Here is a 12,488-nt window from a genome sequence, read left to right on the forward strand (position 1 = left end):
TCCCAACTCACCAGAATGTAAGTTTTATGATATCAGAATATTTTTTCTGCTGAATCCTCAGTACGTAGTATACTCAGTCGTATGCTCAATACTCAATATTTACTGAATAATTGTGTCTCCTTGGAGTTAGTTATTCATAAATTATTCTGATGATATTTCCTAGCCCTTAACTCTGAATTAATTTCCTATGTAGATATATTCAGTAGTATTCTAAAACTCAAATTTCATCCTTATAACAGTTGTTTTAAATATGCAGAAGAGTACTTTTAATCCTAATTCTACTTTACACGTAAGAAAAAGGTATCTCCAAGAATAAAGGTTGCTACATGCAAAAAGCTAGGAATAGGACAGGAAGTAGAACTTTAAAAGTTCTTCTGTTGATAAGCCTGGCACCTTTACAGCACATACATATATCCAGGCAGTAGTACACATGAGAAGGATAAATACAGACTTCAACAAACTTACATTATATACATAGCCAAAAAATATAAATGCATATTACATATGCATGCATGCATATATAATCAGTGTTTATGAAGTGATCTATGAAAATATTTTTAATCATAAATAATAGTACCAGTTTCTTATTAATGAATTTAAGTGTCTAAATTTAAATTATTTTACAAACCATGGCAACTATGGTTAGAGAAATAATGTGATATTTTTTAAAATAAAATTTGAACAGAAATTTCAATATAGTTCACATTCCTCTAAAAAGGAGTATTTTAGAATAAGAGTGTATTATTTCAGTAGCCAGGCAACATTATGGCCTTGAGATATTCTAATTCTCAACACATAGCCAAGGGTTTCTTAATTCCCCTGAGACATTATTATTTCTAATACCAGATTCCCAGTTACATTCCCATTACAGAGCTTCATTAATATGTGGAAAGTATGTAGCTCTCAGATAGCAAGATTTTACGAAAATTTGTCACATGTTCCCTTGTGAGTTGGGAAGGATAATGAGCAAATCAGAATATTTTCCCCCAAATTAGCTTCAATCTGTTAAATTAAGCTCCCTCCAAAACATATGGTCGTATATAAAGATGCAAAGTATAATATAAAGATGCAAAGTATAGAAATGTTTTCTGCGTTTCAAATACAGCTCAATGGAGCTTTGGAAATTTTTAACAGCAACTCAAAATTATGTATAGTTCAATCAACTCTTTTATACTTTTGGTAGTTTGTGGATTTTTATTTTTCTCTTCTAAAAATACCCAGTTAGAACAATTCTCCTTTGTAAATGCAGACTATTATCCATCTTTAATCATTCAAAAACTGTGCAATAGTACCATCTTAAATATATCCTTCTAAGGATTTTTCTCTAATTCCATGTTTCTGCCACATGCAAAATTAATCCCATTTAACAAAACTGCAATCGGTAATCACTTTGAAAGGCCATGCCAAAATGTGGATAAATAATTGCAAAAGGCCTGAATCTTTGATCTTTATTAACACATGCTAGACAAATGCTAACAGAGAGGTTTTAAATATAAACCATATTAAATGAGACAGTGACTACTAGAATCTCAGAAACTCCTAACAGAGTTCTTTTAAAAATAAATGAGCTAAGAAATAAGAAGGAAAAGGACAGAAATGGAAGGAGGGATACAAGAAAGAGGAACTACTATTTCAACTTAAGTCAATCTCTGTCAACCAGTTTGCTGTTTCCTCCTCCTTTCTTAATCTCTGAAATATGGAATCTCCCAGGCTATATTCTGGAAATCTCTCTCTTTACTCTCCACATGACCTTGACCAGTCTCATGGATCTAAAAACCACTACATGCTATTTAATTTCAAATTATAACTACAGTGTACACCTATTTCCTTAACAGCCCAGTGGACAATTGTACATAGATGTCCTAAACCAAACTCCTCATTCCCAAACCACACACCTTCTCTTCTTTGTCAATTCCATCTCAGTACAGAGTGATTCCATTTTACCTTCTTAACAGGAAAACCATACTCACCTACACAGAGGGGTCTCCTGGATGATTTTCTTTCTCTTCTGCCTCACCTGCAATTCAGCACCAAATGATACTGATTCTATCTTCAAAGTACAGGAAGAAACCAACATTTTCTCCTACCTCTTCCACTATCAGGCTGGTCCAAACCATCAACTTTGGTATGAATTATTTCAATAACCCTTAAATTGATCTTCCTGATGCTGCTGCATCCCATTAGAGTCAATTCTCAATGAAGCGACCACAATACCAACATCTAAAATGTCTTTCCGATAAAATTCCCCTTATGCTCCAAATCCTGCAGTGGTTTCCCACTCACTCCAAATAAACATTAAGGACTTTTAGTAGTTCATAGGTCCTCCACATTCTAGCTCCTAACTTCTTCCCACTCTATCTCCTACCACAAACCTGACACCCACCGTATCCTGTTCAAGTATCACTTAAACAGAGTTTTCCCTGAATACTGTATGTAAAATAACACTCCAGCACCACATTAACACTCCGTATCCCTCATCTTGCTGCATTTTTGTCCAGAGCACTATCCCTCTATAATTATTTATATTCTGCTACTGTCCATTAGACTGTCAGCTCGATCAGAGCAAGGGCTACTCTGTTTTGTTTGCTATATGTTGATAATTGCCCATTGAAGTTACTCCATAAATATTCATTGAATTAATAAATACTAATACTGCTCACCTGTTTTTCTCAATTCCACCAGGAGTCTATAGGTTTCTGACGTTATGCATAATTTCCTTATCTCTTATTATAAATGTTTATCATCTCCTTCCTACCACCCTCCCCTTCCTTCCAAACTTATTTCACTGTGCCCCAGGGAATTTTTGGTTTTGACCAAATCACTCTACTCTATCTTTATCCTCTTCAAGACTATTTCAGTATTTCCACTACCTTAATTGAAAAGAGGATAATCTTCTCTTAAGTAGAACCTGTACATCAGAATAATGAGGTGCGCTTAGGGGATTATTCTCCTCATCCAATGCTGTCTCCAAACCACCTGTCTCTTTCCACTTATAAAATCTCTTCATTCGGTTAAAATCATGACATTCTGCTTTTCCACCCTGTCTACATTTTTTCTTCGTTTTTTTTTGGGGGGGGGGGTGGTCACCCACAGCTATCTGGTCTCTGTATTATCTTGGAAAGATTTAGCACCTGGCTCATAACTAACTGTTCTGTTCTCTTGGTGACTTCAACTTACATGTCATTAAACCATCCAGCTTACTAGCCTCTAAGACCCTTGACCTGTAGATCTCTAGTGACCTTTTGCTTCATTCTATCCAACTACCTTATTCCCATGTTATATCATGGATCTTATCCGCAGAAATCACATTACCTTCAAAACTGATTTTAACCTGCAGAGTCTTCCAATATAACCTATATTGTATGTATATAAGCATTAACTTTATTAATTATTTGACATCACTGAGATCCTCAATTTCTTTCAAAAATTCATAAATTGTAACCTCCTTCTTTCACAATCATGTGGAAACTCTCCATTCCTGGAGGGTCTTAACTTACACATGTGCAGAAAATTTTGCTGGAAAAAATCACATATTGGACAAAACCGTCTCACTCTATGTTCATGATCACTGATCTCCATGGGTCCTCAACCCTACCTAGTAACTGCACTATCTTTACTCTTGAACATCTACTCTTACTGTGATGACTATTTCTCATATTCTCACTTATCACCCCTTCTTCACATGCATCACTTTTAGCTTCTGAACTTTTCTTTTACTTTCTAAGCAATCCAAAATCTTTACATCTTATTTTCCACCACCAAATGTGCAAATCTACCTGTCTTCTTCTTTTCAGTAAGTTACAGTGAATCACAATGAGAACTACAATGGGCATGTGATTCTCCCTTATCAAATGTAAGTTTCTCCATTTGTGCTGTAGACTCAAAGACTTTAACACCTTAAGTTATACATTTTCATTCCTAAACAGTCAAGATCTCTTATTCTCTAGCGTAGAATATCATCTTACCAACAAGTTCTCCGTTGACACACATGTTGTTCCAGGTTCCTTTTCTCTATATTTATTTTTACAATACAATGATTTCCAAATAGTTTTCAGTTGACCACATTTTTATTCATAAACCCAGTACCTGCTTTTCTGTTCCACCACATTTCTGGAAGTCCTCTTGGAAAGTTGATGGTCTCCAGGGTGCCAATTCTTAGCAGGCACTTGAGGAACATGATCTATGTACTCTGTTCTCTGTTGTTCAAAGTCATACACTCCCTTGTTCTTGAAACACTCCCTCCTCTTAGTCCCTGTGACTCCTTCCTTTCCTACTAATTGGAGAGTTGGAATTACTTTGCTCTTTCTGGTCTCTAAATTCTGGGTGCTTAGTCATGAAGTTCTATGCTCCTTTCTCTGTAACCTGTCCTGGATGCCCTCAACTGATTCTGTTATTTAAAATACAATCAGATGACTCTACTTATCTCCCAAGGAAAGGCCATGAATTTAGATATTATAATTAATAACCTAAAAGCTATGTTTATATATCACATATGGAAAATTTATCATATTCAAAAAGTATTCACTATTTCCTACCTCAAATGTGTTTTCTTACCCTAGTTTTCTTCTGCTTAGTAAATGGCACCACCATCCACCTGGTTGACCAAGTCAGAAACTATTAGTATAATCTTTGATTCCTGTCTCTTTTATTTCCCACGTCCAATCCATCATGCAGTCCTGGATATGCTACCTCAAAATTATATCTCAAGACAAATATCATGATATAACTTATATGTGGAATCTAAAATGATACAAATGAACTTATTCACAGAACAGTAATACACTCACAGACATAGAAAACAAACTTACGGTTACCAAAGGGGAAAGAGGGGGAGAGACAAATTAGGATTTGGGGATTAGCAGATAAAAGCTACTGTATATAAAATAGATAAACAACAGGGACTTACTGTATAGCACAGGGAACTATACTCAATATCTTGTAATAACCTATAATGGAAAAGAATCTGAAAAAGGATATATATATATGTATGTATACACAGATATATACATTATATATACATATATATATATATAAACTGAATCATTTTGCCATACACCTGAAACTAACACATTGTAAATTAACTCTACTTCAATAAAAAAAAAATCACTTTGATATTATGCAAGAAAAACAATTACATCTCATACTTGCCCATTTTAAACACTGAAAAATAAAACAGCTATAATTTGGACTTACCTAATTAAAAGGCATTTTGGTGGAGAAGGAAGTAGGGGTCTTCTGCATTTAGATGAATATTACTGTTAAAAATAAGGTAACAGAAAGTTAAAATATCCCAATTAATTTCCCCTATGTACCGGTTTTTATTTCCTTCCCAGTTTTAATATTCTTCAGCACCACCCATTTTTTAAATCAAAAACTCTTATAAAGTATTTGCTTTTAGAAAAGAAATTAATGTATATTACTATAATTTTTCTTTTTACCCAATTCTTTCTTTTGAAAAGTTATTCTTCCATTCCTTCTGACATCCTAAATAAAATCATCACCAAACCAAGCCTTTGTTTTTAGAACCTGTCATTACTTTTTCCAGCTGGATATAAGCCACATCTAGGCATATCTATTATAGTTGTTGAAATTTTTCTTAAAAAATATTAAAGCAAACAGAGGAGAAAAATACATTACCTTCAAACTATGTCTCAGTAATTATCAAACCAACTGTAACAAAATGACAAATTTAAAATGCTAAAAGAAAATGTTTCAACCTAGATTTCTACCGAGTGAAGTTATCTTGCAAACATCAACATAAACATGGTTTTTAGAAAGACAGAAAGTGAAAGCATTAATCTCTAAAAATTTTGACACTAAAGGATACATAAAAGGTCAGGAAGAATAACAATGATCTCAGAAGACAGTACAAAATTATAAAGAAAAAGAATGAAGTTAAAGTGCTAATATATGTATAAACATAAATACATACTAAATATTCACTGAGCAAAATAACAGTAATGTCTTAAAGAATTCAAAATATTTCTTGAAATAAGTCCATTACAACAGTAATGCAAAGAGCACAAAAAGGTCATCAATTTTAAAAATTCAAAGATGCCTTCATATTTAGATAGATGGTAAAAATAATAATTTTACTGAGATATCTCAAGGAACTGGTCATCTTTATAATGATTAACAAAGATAATCAAAGAATAGATGGTTAGCAAGTTAATAGAGAATAAAATAATAAGATTATCAGGCTGGACTAAAAAATATAAAGCAACTATATGAGGCTTATGTGAGTCACCACTTAAAGCTAAGTAAACAGAAAGTTCAACAAAGAATAAGAAAGAAAACATTTAAAACATTAGCCAAAAGAAAGCAGTGTAACTATTTCGATGACAGCCAAAACGGTCCTAAGGAAATATAAATTGAGACAAAGAGAAACATTCAATAGGAATAAAGCATTCAAATTTGCAGAAAGATATCACAATCCGCACCCTGTATATACTTAATACCTTACCTTCCAAAACATGTAAAGAAAAAATGGAAGGTGAAATGGACAAATTTCCAATCACAAAAAAGCCCTTAACCCATCTCATTTAATAAGTGATAGAATAAGCCAACTAAAAATCAGTAAGTCTACTGATTAAATAACATCTAACCTGCACAATCAACAAACTTGTCCCAGTTGATTATCTACCTGTCATTCATATTATATACATACACACACGCACATATATATATAGATATATGTATATACACACACATATATACGTACGTGTGTGTGTGTGTGTGTGTGTATATATATATATATATATATATATATATATATATATACACACTGCTAAAAGCATACATAGAGTAGATAAGCTTGTTAACTGTGTTGGTTATATCTTACTTAATCCATCTATCTATCTATCCATCCATCCAAGCTGGCTTAAAGTTAAGACTGAGTCCACATAAGGAACATCTTAGCAATTAATATGCATCACGAGTGTAGCTGCTGTGCCTGTTAAATTAATGTTCAACTTTCAAAAATCATTGTGTTGTGATTTTTTTCCCACAGCCATACACATGTGTGTGTAGACAACTTTATTCATAAGGTCATTTAAAATAAACCTATTTGCATGGTTTCATCAAAAATAGCACATTTTTCTTATTTCAATTTTTACCTGTTGCACTAAAACAATCCCAAAATTGTATGGGATAAAATAATTTCTATGATGTATTCATTTCCTAGGGCTATCATAACAAATGACCACAAACTGAGTGGCTTACAACAACAGAAATTTATTCTCCCACAGTTCTGGAGGCCAGAAGTCTGAATTCCAGCTCTCAGCAGGGCCATGCTCCCTCTGAAAGCTCCAGGAGAGAATCTCCTGGCATAATTTATGGCAGCATAAGTGCAATCTCTCTGTGGCCTCTCCCCTGGGTCTCTGTGTACAAATCCTCCTCCCCTTTCCCTCCTAAAGACATCACCAGTCATTGGATCTGGGGCCTGCTATGATTTCTTCTTGAGACCCTCAACTAGTTACATCTGCAAAGGTCATGCTTCCAAATAAGGTCACATTCTGAGGTTCTATGTAGAGAGAAACGTTGTGGGGGGGGGGGGGACACAATTCAACCCAATACATACAATTTCCTTTTCCTTTCTTTTCTTCTTTTGATATAACTATTATCTATCTCACTACCATTTCACTGACTTCTATGTAATTTCTCAAAATTATGGTAAGAGGTGGTTTCTAAATAGCCTAAGAAACTGTCTTTCCCAAACCACACAAAAACGAAATGGTGGGCTCTACGTACAGTATTCCAAATTCTCAGCCCACCTAGGAATATGTTTTCCTTGAAAAAAGAATCACAATCAATGAATGGATATTAGATATTTGAATCAAATAGTCCAGTGTTCAAATCCAAGGCCTCTAAGTTTCCATAAGTATAAGCTTATGAAGTATAGGCTTAAACTGGATGATTATCTGTGGAAATCTGTGATAATTAAATAAGATGATGCAAATAAACCTGTTAACCAAAGGGATACAGTAGGCAGTCCACATGGTGTAGTCTATTGCCACCTGACTCACCCAATGAATGTCATAGTGACACTTCACATAATGTCAATAGTATGGGTTGCTTTAGGTTTGGCTGCTTGAGCTCACAAAGATGCAGCAATGTCTGAGTTCCACAATCAGAGATGGATATTAAGCCTCGATGACTCCTTCTGACTACAGAGAATAGCCTGGATAAGCTGTTGATCATCCCTAACAGAATATAGCGGCTATATCACTGACTCCCCATTTCTTTGCTCTGTTTCATTCATTCTTGTAGTTATTTATCATAACAATAATACTGCAGTTTTATAGAATATTCTCCTTCTAAGCAAAAACTGGAGGTTTCAAAGTATACTATGAGGAGGGGACCTTCAAGATGGCAGAGGAGTAAGAGGCAGAGATCACCTTCCTCCCCACAAATACATCAGAAATACATCTACACGTGGAACAACTCCTACAGAACACCTACTGAATGCTGGCAGAAGACCTCAGACTTCCCAAAAGGCAAGAAACTCCCCACGTACCTGGGTAGGGCAAAAGAAAAAAGAAAAAACAGAGACAAAGGAATAGGGATGGGACCTGCACTAGGGGGAGGGAACTCTGAAGGAGGAAAAGTTTCCACACACTAGGAAGCCCCTTCACTGCTGGAGACAGGAGGTGGCAGGGGAGAAGCTTCGGAGCTACAGAGGAGAGCGCAGCCACAGGGGTGCAGAGGGCAAAGCGGAGAGATTTCCGCACAGAGGATCGGTGCTGACCAGCACTCACCAGCCTCAGAGGCTTATCTGCTCAACCACCAGGGAGGTTGGGGGCTGAGAGCTGAGGCTTGGGGCTTCAGAGGTCAGACCCCAGGGATAGGACTGGGGTTGGCTGAGTGAACACAGTCTGAAGGGGGGTAGTGCACCACAGCTAGCTGGGAGGGAGTCTGAGAAAAAGTCTGGACCCGGCGGAGAGGCAAGAGACCATTGTTTTGCAGTGTGCAAGGAGAGGGTATTCAGAGCACCGCCTAAATGAGCTCCAGAGATGGGGGCAAGCCGTGGCTATCAGTGTGGACACGAGAGACAGGCATGAAATGCTAAGACTGCTGCTGCAGCCAAAAAGAAGCCTGTGTGCAACCACAGGTCAATATCTACACCTCCTCTCCCGGGAGCCTGTGTAGCCCACCACTGCCAGGCTGCACATCTCAACAGTAAGGCCAAGCTCCACTCAAAAACCAGCAAGCTACAGTGCTGGACACCCTATGCTAAACAACTAGCAAGACAGAAACACAACCCCACGCATTAGCAGAGAGGCTGCCTAAAATCATAATAAAATCACAGACACCCCAAAACACACCACCGGACAGGGTCCTGCCCATCAGAAAGACAAGATCCAGCCTCATCCACCAGAACACAGGCACGAGTCCCCTCCACCAGGAAGCCTACGCAACCCACTGAACCAACCTTAGCTACTGGAGGCAGACACCAAAAAACAACAGGAACTACGAGCCTGCAGCCTGCAAAAAGGAGACCCTAAAAACAGTAAGTTAAGAAAATGAGAAGACAGAGAAACACACAGCAGATGAAGGAGCAAGGTAAAAATCAACCAGACCAAACAAATGAAGAGGAAATAGGCAGTCTACCTGAAAAAGAATTCAGAGTAATAATAGTAAAGATGATCAAAAATCCTGGAAATAGAATGGAGAAAATAAAAGAAACGTCTAACAAAGACATAGAAGAACTAAAGAGCAAACAAACAATGATGAACAACACAATAAATGAAATTTAAAATTCTCTAGAAGGAATCAATAGCAAAATAACTGAGGCAGAAGAATGGATAAGTGACCTGGAAGGTAAAATAGTGGAAATGACTACTGCAGAGTAGAATAAAGAATGAAAAGAATTGAGGACATTCATAGAGGCCTCTGGGGCAACATTAAACACACCAACATTTGAATTACAAGGGTCCCAGAAGAAGAAGAAAAAAAGAAAGGGACTGAGAAAATATTTGAAGAGATTATAGTTTAAAACTTCCTTAATATGGGAAAGGAAATAGTCAATCAAGTCCAGGAAGCGCAGAGAGTCCCATACAGGATAAATCCAAGGAGAAACATGCCAAGACACGTATTAATTAAACTATCAAAAATTAAATACAAAGAAAAAATATTAAAAGCAACAAGGGAAAACAACAAATAACACACAAGGGAATCCCCATAGGGTTAACAGCTGATCTTTCAGTAGAAACTCTGATAGCCAGAAGGGAATGGCAGGACATATTTAAAGTGATGAAGCAGAAAAACATACAACCAAGATTACTCTACCCAGCAAGGATCTCATTCAGATTCGACAGAGAAAGTAAAACCTTTACAGACAAGCAAAAGCTAAGAGAATTCAGCACCACCAAACCAGGTGTACAACAAACGCTAAAGGAACTTCACTAGGCAGGAAACACAAGAGAAAGAAAAGAACTACAATAACAAACCTAAAACAATTAAGAAAATGGTAACAAGAACATACATATCGATGATTACCTTAAATGTAAATGGATTAAATGCTCCAACCAAAAGACACAGACTGGCTGAATGGATACAAAAACAAGACCCGTATATTTGCTGTCTACAAGAGACCCACTTCAGACGTAGGGACACATACAGACTGAAAGTGAGGGGATGGAAAAACATATTCCATGCAAATGGAAATCAGAAGAAAGCTGGAGTAGCAATTCTCATATCAGACAAAATAGAGTTTTAAATAAAGACCATTACAGGAGACAAAGAAGGACACTACATAATGATCACGGGATCAATCCAAGAAGAAGGTATAACAATTGTAAATATTTACGCACCCAACATAGGAGCACCTCAATACATAAGGCAAATGCTAACAGACATAAAAGGGGAAATCAACAGTAACACAATCATAGTAGGGGACTTTAACACTGCACTTTCATCAATGGACAGACCATCAAAAATAAAAATAAATGAGGAAACAAGAGCTTTAAATGATACATTAAAGAAGATGGACCTAATTGATAATTATAGGATGCTCCATCCAAACACAACAGAATACACTATCTTTTCAAGTGCTCATGGAAGATACTACAGGATAGATCATATCTTGGGTCACAAATCAAGCCCAGGTAAATTTAAGAAAATTGAAACCATATCAAGGATCTTTCCAGACAAGAATGCTATGAGACTACATATCAATTACAGGAAAAAATCTGCAAAAAATACAAACACATGGAGGCTAAACAATACACTACTTAAAAGCCAAGAGGTCACTGAGGACATCAAAGAGGAAACCAAAAAATACCTAGAAACAAATGACAATGAAAACATGATGACCCAGAATTTATGGGATGCAGCAAAAGCAATACCAAGAAATTTATAGCAATAAAAACCTACCTCAAGAAACAAGAAACATCTCAAATAAACAGCCTAACCTTACACCTAAAGCAATTAGAGAAAGAAGAATAAAAAACCCCCAAAGTTAGCAGAAGGAGAGAAATCATAAAGGTCAGATCAGAAATAAATGAAAAAGAAATGAAGGAAACAATAGCAAAGATCAATAAAACTAAAAGCTGGTTCATTGAGAAGATAAACAAAATTGATAAACCATTAGCCATACTCATCAAAAAAAGAAAGGGAGGGCTTCCTTGGTGGAACAGTGGTTGAGAGTCCGCCTGCTGATGCAGGGGACATGGGTTCGTGCCCCGGTCTGGGAAAATCCTACATGCTGCGGAGTGGCTTGGCCCGTGAGCCATGGCCGCTGAGCCTGCGTGTACAGAGCCTGTGCTCCACAACAGGAGAGGCCACAACAGTGAGAGGCCCGTGTACCGTAAAAAAAAAAAAGAAAAAAAAAAAGAGAAGACTCAAATCAATAGAATTAGAAATGAAAAAGGAGAAGTAACAACTGACACTGCAGAAATACAAAGGATTATGAGACATTACTACAAGCAACTCTATGCCAATAAAATGGACAACCTGGAAGAAATGGACAAATTCTTAGAAAAGCACAACCTTCTGAGACTGAACCAGGGAGAAATAGAAAATATGAATAGACTAATCAAAAGCACTGAAATTGAGACTGTGATTAAAAATCTTCCAACAAACAAAAGCCCAGGACCAGATGGCTTCACAGGTGAATTCTATCAAACATTTAGAGAAGAGAAAAAAACTGTCCTTCTCAAACTCTTCCAAAATACAGCACAGGGAGGAACACTCCCAAACTCATTCTAGGAGGCCACCATCACCCTGATACCAAAACCAGACAAAGATGTCACAAAGAAAGAAAACTACAGGCCAGTATCACTGATGAACATAGATGCAAAAATCCTCAACAAAATATTAGCAAAGAGAATCCAGCAGTACATAAAAAGGATCATAAACCATGATGAAGTGGGGTTTATTCTAGGAATGCAAGGATTCTTCTATATATGTAAATTAATGTGATAAACCATATTAACAAATTGAAGCAGAAAAACCATATGATCATCTCAATAGATGCAGAAAAAGATTTC

The sequence above is a fragment of the Lipotes vexillifer genome, unplaced genomic scaffold (genome assembly GCF_000442215.2).
Source record: "Lipotes vexillifer unplaced genomic scaffold, Lipotes_vexillifer_v1.1 scaffold668, whole genome shotgun sequence".
NCBI classification, from domain to species: Eukaryota; Metazoa; Chordata; class Mammalia; order Artiodactyla; family Lipotidae; genus Lipotes; species Lipotes vexillifer.